The sequence below is a fragment of the Theobroma cacao genome, chromosome 7, assembly GCF_000208745.1.
Source record: "Theobroma cacao cultivar B97-61/B2 chromosome 7, Criollo_cocoa_genome_V2, whole genome shotgun sequence".
Lineage (NCBI taxonomy): Eukaryota > Viridiplantae > Streptophyta > Magnoliopsida > Malvales > Malvaceae > Theobroma > Theobroma cacao.
The window spans coordinates 8995903-9005635 of NC_030856.1; the positions used below are offsets into that span (position 1 = coordinate 8995903).

The 9733-nt window shown below is 31.6% G+C and overlaps 1 pseudogene; it reads right to left on the reverse strand.

The window, feature by feature from the left end:
• On the reverse strand, positions 7034–8797 carry LOC18594469 (annotated as a pseudogene).

Here is a 9733-nt window from a genome sequence, read left to right on the forward strand (position 1 = left end):
ACTTTGTGTGATGAAACTAACTATAAAAGATCCAAAGCAATTTGGATACCAAATATCAAATGAAAAATGTCTCTTGTAGGTGTGCTAGAGAAAGGAGGAACAAATTCTTGGAGATTGAATGCTCTTTGAGACATGATGGAAAATTAGTGGTTTCTAAATTTATTTGCTTAATTGAGATATTTGTTGCCGACTAGATTTTTTACTCTCCCACCAATTCTAGTAGCCAAAAATAAGTAAAATTGAGTTTGAAAAGTAGATCTTTTGATTTTCGTGTGCCAGAGATGAATTGACCATTTGAAAAACTTTAATTTGTCATTTAAGAATAGCTTGAATAGTTCAAATTGGTTAATGATGAGCTTGATATGAATTGACTACTTGAATTGATATGAAAGATGTTTGCCCTCCTTGAGCTTATAATGATATATGAACAAGTTTGTTGAATAATGAAAATACTCTGGACTTATTCTTATCGGATGTGTATGTTAGTATGTAAGGTTGAATGGACTTTGATAGCATGATCAACTCAAATCTTATATGTTTACAAGTGCAAGGTTTTAAAATGAGAATTTAAATGATTTTTTTTTGAAAAGATCTTTGTGATTAAAACTATTCTCAAATGCTTTGATTTCTTGAATCTACCATTTTTCATGTGTTATATTGTGAAATCATTTCTTGAGAATTGGAATGCTCAAACGCTTAGTCTAGAATCAATTTTTGAAATATGCCACATAGTACACAGTGATATTTGTGGCCTGTACAAAACAAAATCATTCTCTAGATTTCACCTTTTTTTAACCATAATTGATGATTTCAGTCAAGCAATATGGGTCTTCCTTATGAAATACAAGTAAGAAACTAGAATGTATTTATTGCAATTTTTTAATTAGGTTTATACACAGTTTAACTTGCGAGTTAAAATTCTACGAACAGACAATGGCTTAGAATTTACTCATGATGATTTAATGATTCGTTATTTTGATCATGACATGGAATGTCAATCTAGTTGTGCAAACACACTACAACAAAATGGAGTTGTTGAGGGAAAGTATAGGCATTTTTTAAAAGTTGCATGAGCATTGCGATTTCAAGCACATTTTCTTATTTCATTTTTCAGGTGAATGTGTTTTATTGGTTCATACTTGATTAATTGCATGCCACTCATTGTTTTACAAAATAAAACTCTGTATGAGGTTTTACTTGGAAATAGTCCCACATATGATCATTTGAGAAGCTTTGGATGTCTTTGTTATAAGCATATAAATAGCAAGTTTTGTGACAAGTTTTCTCCACATGCTAAATCAGGTGCTTTTGTTAAGTATCCTAACGATAAAAAAGGATACAGAACTTATGATCTTAAAGTAAAAAGATTTATGTTTCCCAAGATGTTCATTTTTTGGAAGACATTTTTCCATTTACAAATTCCTTAATAGCAAAATTTATGCAGCCAATTGATTTGGGTTAGACTACTACATTGGATAGTCCATTCAACCATGTAGTGCCCAATATTATTGAACTTGGGCCTAATGAGTCATCTATAGGCGTTAACCCAATTACGAACACAATTGGGCCTGTGTCTCATAACAACGGGGCCTACAATAGACAAACCCACGTTGCTGCACATTGCACATGGGTTTACCACAACTGGGTCCACCTTCTTCTCTAATCCACATGTGTTATATGCATCCTTTACTAATGTTAGGTTTGAGTTAATTAGATTCGACTTGTCTACAAGAGCAGCCTTCTCATTTGACCTAATTGGTTCTAACTTTGTCAATGAGTCCGAAAATATTGTTTCAAAAGAAACTCTTATTTTAGGCAACCAACAACGACAACTTTCATGCTCTTTATCTGGTTATGATTATGTTTTACTCCATCTCTCGCTCCTCCAAGCATCACGCCACTTTTATCTTCTCATTTGGCTAACTTAACAATACATCCTCTTTCACAATTTATTTCTTATTCTAAATTTTCTCCCAGTCACACTACCTTCTTAATGAGCATCTTGTCCACCAATAAGTTAAAATAATTTTTTCAAGCACTGAAACACTCGCATTGGAAGGAAGCAATAACGAAGGAAATTTCTACTTTGGAGGCAAATCATACTTGGACTTTGCAACTCTTGCCCTTGATAATTCTATGATATAGAGTTATTTTACCACATTTTAATGATTAAAATTAGCTAAGTCTTTGTGTTTTTAAGTAATTTTAGGTAGTTTTTATGCTTTTCTTTATTAGGTTTAATACATGTTGGAATATTTTAATTTTTGTAATTTTAGTTCATTTTATGTTAAAAGTCCTAATTTGATCTAACATTGATTTAGTCTTTGTTTCGAATGTGTGCAAGTGCATAAAGCTTCATGGAGGTGAATCGAGCAAGGAAGATTAAGTGCAGAATTTTCTATAATATGTTGTGGTATTTTGATCATAACTCTCTCTATAGGACTCCAAATGAGGTGGTTCTTAGACCACTAGAAAGCTAAAAGAGAAGCATACAATTTTCATGTTTACCACTTTGCCTAGTTTTAACAGGATGATAGAGAAAAATCATCAAAAATCTAGTGTCATGGTACTCAAAAGACTTTTAGGCCAAATTTCAACATAGAACCTTTAAAGGCACCTTTGAGGGCCGTAGCTCTTGAGGAATTTTCCAAAAATAAGCATCTTATGGGATTTTGGAAATTAGGGCTTTTGAAGGCTATTTAAAAGGCCTTTTTAAAAGGATTTTGAGAGGAGGCAACAAACAATATTTTTGAAGAAAAAGAGCCAAAAACGAAGCAAGAAAGCAAGAGAATTGGAGGGAGAATCAAGATAAAAAAGCTTCAACTATTCATTTTACCTCTCTATTTTTGTGTTTTTTTTATTTTCTTTGACTTGAATTAATAGCTAATTTTCTTTGGATGAAGTTTTTGTTAAATATTGTGAACTAAACCATTTTTCTAAGATTGCAATTGAACTCACATGTAATTTGAATTTTTAGTATCTTTCTTGCTTATTTTCAATGGAATTTGAATTGTTTATTCTAATTTGTTCTTAATGCTTTTAATTGATTGGCCACCAATTAAATTGATCTAGGAACCTAATGAAACTTGAGAAAAAGAGTTTAGTGTAGACTAAAATTGGGATAGCATACGATCATATTAATTGATTGGTGTATAAGATAGGAATATACCTATATGCCATGTCTAGCCAGAATTAGAGCCTAAACTTAATGAATCTATTTTAACTTCAATTCTCCTAAGGATATAGTGTTTTGGTTAAAATAGATATTTTTATAAGACGAGTCGAGAGACCTTTATAAATAATTGAGGACTCTAGGTTAGTAATTCAACTCATTGAAAAAAGTTAAGGAAGAGAGGTAAGATTTAGATGAAGTGTGAGGTATATTGTAATCCTAGGCTTGTTTGATTTGATTTTTACCGAAGTTATTATTACTTTGATTTTTTTCTTTTTAGTTTAAATTTTGGTGAATTAGTTTTAGTTAGTTAATTTATTATTTGATTTTGATTGTTTGGATAAGATTAAATTGTTCTAATTTTAGTACTTAGTAAAATGTTATATCAATTCTCTGTGGGATCGATACTCTGCTTGCCATTATATTATCTTTTCGATACGTATACTTGCGTAAGTAGAATTTTAACTAACAACCCTCTAGTAAACAGGTAATCAATTTAAAATGGGTTTACAAAGTCAAATATCAATCAAATGGAAGTATTGAGCATTACAAGGCATGACTTGTTGCTTAAGGTTACACTTAAATTGAGGGTGTTGATTTTCATGAGACGTTTACTCCTATTGCCAAATTAGTCTTCATATGTTTTTTGTTAACACTTACTTCGATAAAGCATTAAGAATTACATCAATTGGTTGTGAAGAACGCCTTTTTACATGGTGACTTGGATGAAGAAGTCTACATGAAGATCCCACAACGGTTTGCTAAACATGGGGAATAGGGGATATGTCGATTACGGAAATCTATATATGGACTCCGTCAAGCATCTCGGAATTGGTATCTTAAGTTTACCACTTTTCTTTTGCCAATGGTTTTCAGAAGTTTGATGTGGATCATTCTTTCTTCTTTTTCTCTCATATGGAAGGATCTTTTTTGCAGTTCTCATATATGTTGATGATGTCAACATCATGGGAATAGATTCCGATCACATTTCTAAGCTGAAACTTTATTTGGATGCAAAATTTCTCATCAAGGATCTTGGCAAACTTAAGTATTTTCTTGGAATTAAAGTGGCACATTCTCCAGTAAGTATTGCATTAAGCCAACTTAAGTACTTGATATCTTAGCCGATAGTGGACTCATAGGTTGCAAGTTAGCCAACTCTACCATTGAGCAATAACACAAGCTTTCACTCGACTCTGGTGAAATTTGCTATGATCTTGCTAAATATCGTCAACTAGTATGTTGTTTACTTTATCTCATCATCACTTGTTTGGATATCAACTATGTAGTGAATATTCTTAACTAGTTTATCCATGCCTTAGGACAACCATATCTTGATGCTGTTTATAAGGTGTTGCGTTATCTCAAAGGAAACCCAAGACAAGGTATTTTGCTTCCTTCGAATGGTTCATTGTCTTTATGAGCATATTGTGATGCAGATTAGGTAAGACATCCAACGACACACAGATCTACCATTAGCTGTATTATTTTTCTTGGGTCTTCTCCCATTTTATGGCAATCTAAGAAACAAGTGGTCGTTTCTCGTTCTTTCGTTAAGGCTGAATACTAAGCTATGGCCACCACCAATAGTGACATCATTTGGCTAATATAGCTCTTATGAGGTCTTGAAGTGGCACACACTGCATTGATTCCATTGTTCTATGAAAATCAAGCTGCTATTCAAATCGTGACTAATCTAATCCTTTATGAATGAAAGAAGCACATAGAAATAGATTGCCATTTCATTCAGCAACATATTCACTCAGAGACTATTGTTGCTCGGACTATTTCTTCATAGAACCAATTAGCTGATATATTCACTAAAGCACTTAGGTACGATCGATTCCAAAAACTGTTGGTCAAGTTGGGCATTATCTACTCTTCATGCTCTAACCAAAAGGGGAGTATTAGAAGATCTTTTATTTCCATTCTCATACATATAATTATGGGGATTATTCTTTTATGTTATTTTTTCTTTACTTGCACTCCAACGAAGTCTAGGATTACAATACTTCCTTTTTATACTATTTACTTTACTTGCACTCAAAGCAAACTTTAGACATATATATGTGTTTATCTTGTTAATAAAGAGCACAATTTTTCTTACTCTATTCTTTGGAAACATTTTATTTTTTCATAAATTGAGTTTAAACTATTGTAAAGAAATCATTAATGTAAGATAAAGGCTAAGATTACAAAAGCTCTAATGCAGCCAATCAGTCCTCTATCGTTAATTTGTCATTTTGTGCAAATTCAATTTACTTGTAGAAATTTTTGTGGTTCATAACTTTCTACAATATGTTTTATGCTAGCAATAATTTGGAATGTTGTGCCATCTTTGAAATGATATAATCTAGTAATTGAAAAGAATGGCATGAGAGCCACAGTGCCTAAGTAGTCTTTGTCTTTTACATATGACAATATGGGAATTAGGCATCTTTGGCCATTAATATCTCTACATTTTGGAAAGGTCTAAAAATTGTTTCACATGATTAAAGGTTAATACCTTTGTTTTCTTTATCTAAGAATGAAAGGATTTTACTAATAAATATTTAAAAGTACTTATTAAGATTTTCTTTATACAAATATTTTCTAAAAATTAAACTAATTAATCATTAATAGTTAATGTTAATCCTGATGCATTATATGAAGATATCTTTTTATATAGGGCCCTCTTGATGACAAAGTAAAGTAAAAAATGTAGAATCAAGAAGTAATTAGTTTTTAACCTTTAATAAAAGGTTATAAGCTTTCATGCTCAATAAAATTTTGTTATTTGTATAAAGAAGTATGAGATTTAGTGAAAGAAAAAGGTCATTTACTTGTTCCCTGTATCTAGAATTATGAGATCCAATGAAAGAAAAGAGTCTCCTTTCATTGGTTGTCCATAAATTTATAACATATGTGCAGTTTTGGCAATTTGTATTTTTGTATCTTAATCATGTCATATAAACATTAGGATATTAATAGTTACATGGGTAAACACAAACATGAAACAACTAATTAATCATGTTAAAATTTTAAACACATATATGGATATATGTAATAAATGTATAACACAACACAACATGGCTAACACATTCATTAAATGTGTGAGATTAAACTTTATACGACACAATTAACACAATTGAATTTCATACCTCTTTACACGATTGATACAATTAACATGATTAATATGATTAAAATTAAAATATGTATAATTAAAATATAATTCTATTATTCAAATTAAAAAAAATATAAACATCATAATATTTATCTAATATAATAAAATTCAATATCAGTAAATCTTAATCATCACAAAAATATTAGTCATTATATGGATCAATAAACGGGTCTTAATTGTGTACTAAATGTCCATGTGAACATGACCAAATAAATATGTAATAAACGAGTCACAAGTTATACATGTACAAGACAACAGAATCAATTGATCGTGTCCTAGACTGGTCTTAAATGGGTTTGACATGGCTAATATACATGAAACACGATTGGATTACATCCAAATCTACTTAAATTCGTATCATGTTTGTTTCGTATACAAAATTTTAAGATCTACATATGCGCTCTCAAGCACACATAACATTCAGTCATAGATACACATAAAAATGCAAAGAACTTGATGGAATAAGTATTGTCTTTATGAGAGCATACATCGTCTATGTAGTTTTCATAGCAACATATTTGATGTAATAAGACATATAGCAATGAAACTAATATCAATCATGTTCTCATGTGTCTAGATAGATCATGATGGCACAATCCAGTACTAGTTCTAACATTACACTTAAACGTTTAGAAGTTGTAACAAGAAAAATAAATTGGTAGTCTTAATGAGTCTCAATATTCTACATATATATAAAACTATTTTAGGGTTGAGATCCATGTTTCAAAATTTGCACCGTTCCTGGATGATACAAATTTAGGGCTTGGTTTCAAGACTATAGAAACATTGATGGAGGACCTTGGCAATAATAATAACTCAAGTGTTGCCTCAGCTCCTTTTTTTAAACAACTATCAATGAAACATATATTCATTCTCTTCATCATAGTAGCTTTTGTTATGAGATGCCTAACAAATTCTAATTGTCTTTCCTTTCCATTGAATCCATTTATGGATACTACGTTTAGGTTATGCGTGATACAATCGCATAGCTCCCTTTTATCCCATAACATGGACTCCGAATATCACAGTGAGCAATTTTGAGTACCATGATCTAAGGGTGCTCTTTTCAATTCAAAATCCATTTCTTAAAAAAAATAAACAAATTAGAATGCATTTCATCTAATTAAACCTAGAGGTAATATATACTTCAATCGAAAATTTTTGGTATAAATCAGCTTCTCAAGATTAAGATAAATATAATTGGCAATGGCATACCGATATATTGATTTCAAGTTGCTTTAGATGGGCGCATGCTCATAAAACAATAGCAAGCATCAGCGATTCTCTTATATTGTTCAAGTTTAAGTCAATTGAAAGTGTCCATAAATTTTCGAACAAGCTTGAGTCATCCTTTAAATGATACCTTTGATCATTTTGAGATCTCTAAGGCCAACAAAAACAATTCATTCAGATGATTAAAAATGATATTATATGAAATATAGTATAATTCAGTAAAAACAAAACAGCTAGTGAAAATGGTTACTAAGAGACCACTGCAATGCTCTAGAATTTCTACAACCTTCACAGGCTCATGATCTTTAAGAAAACAATGTGGACCTTCGACTTCGCCATTGCAGTAGGCACGAAAAACCTTAAGCTTTGGGGCATTGATGATCAAATTCTTGGGTGGACATTTTAGAGTATCAAGCACCAAGACACCTAGGGACATGGTTGATAAGTATATTTCACGCACGTCCAAGAACTCCAGCTCCACAGTTTTAACATTTTCAATAGCAATCCAAACTTGATTGAACCTAGTACAAAAGGAAAAGCTCAAATGCTTTAGAAAAGCACAACTAGATATGATTCCATCAAGGGTTTCAATTATAAGAGACAACCATTTAAGTTTCAAGGTTCGAAGATTATGGCAATGATCAAAGGGCCGTCATTTTCAACCTTGTAATGTGTCAACTCAAGTACATGCAAAGTTGTACAGGAGAAAATCCCTGATGGCAAACTCAATTTTAAATAAGCAAATCTGCCCATAAAATTTTGTGGAAAAGGGAATTCTTCACAAGTGAAAGCTAGCTATTGTATCCTTTTCTCTGATAAAAGAAACTCAATCCATTTTTTAAGCTTACCATATTTGCAACTATCAGGAAAATGAATGATCTTGCAACTAGTCAAGTTACATCTATGTGAAAACAATACCTTGTCAATCATCATAACAGCATGGAAAAGCTCTTTCTTAACATCACGGTTCAAGCAATTATCGATTCCAAGTCCATACGAGTTCATTTTCTTTTGATAAAGAATATGTTTACTTGGTTTCATCATTCGTTTTGCTTCAAAATCTAGATGAGAAACATACATCCATAAGCTTTTCCATCGCCTTGATAAGATCTTGTTCTTACAGCTTCATCAGTTGGTAGTTGTGATACAATCTCAGACAAGAGTGTGTTAGACAACTTATTAATCAAATTCAAGCCATGAAGGTCTTCTTTAACCAAATTTGATGGCATTTTTTCTCTCTTTTTTGCTTTCTTTGTAAAGATGGGATATGAAAGGAAAATGATAGATATATATAGGTGTAACAAGTTTGGTAAAGAGAAGAAATAACAATAAAACATTTTGATATGTAAAGGACATCTCTCGTCATTTACAACAAAGGATATGAAAAGTGTTGGCTCCATTAGTTTTTGATGATGATAAAACATTCCCACTCATTTGTATCTAATATCTCTACTTGAGTATGTACGACAAAAAATTGTATGCTAAGAATAAATCAATCATTCAAAGGAACATATCAAAATTCATATGAATAAAAAGGCCACAATTGATCAACAAAATAGAAGCCTTTTAGTTAGATAATGAAGGGTGTTGGTTAGCTAAAATTCCAATTAGAAGTAGGCGGGCTCAAGAGGATTGAGAGACAAAGAAGACTTAGTCGACCAAGAAGTAAGTTAGTCGACTAAGAGCTTGCTACCAGAAATCTAGACTTTAAGCCAGAAATAACTTAATCGACTAAAACGAAAGTTAGTTGACTAAGAGCTCACTACCAAAAACTGGGATCAGAGGACAGAAACAACTTAGTTGACTAAGTGCGCAATTAGTTGACTAAGACAATTCTGTTAGAAAATTTGAATTGAGTATTAGAAGACAAATTAACGGCTAGAACTGCCACCAAACTGTTTCTAATGGTCAAAAATTGCCTAACACCTATCAGAGCTGATTCTTCAAGTATTTAAGAGGCTCCTAACAGTGAGAAAATGCAATTAAGGCTTCCAAAAACTAAAATAGCTCAAGAAAACTAGCAAAAACTCTTTGCATTCTTTTGCACTTCATGTCTATCCTTGTAAAAGATTCAATCATTTCATTTTGGATCACTTAGATCAAGTCAGTGATCATATGTACACCTATATTTCTCTTCTCCTTGTATACTTAGAGTGTGTGAGACA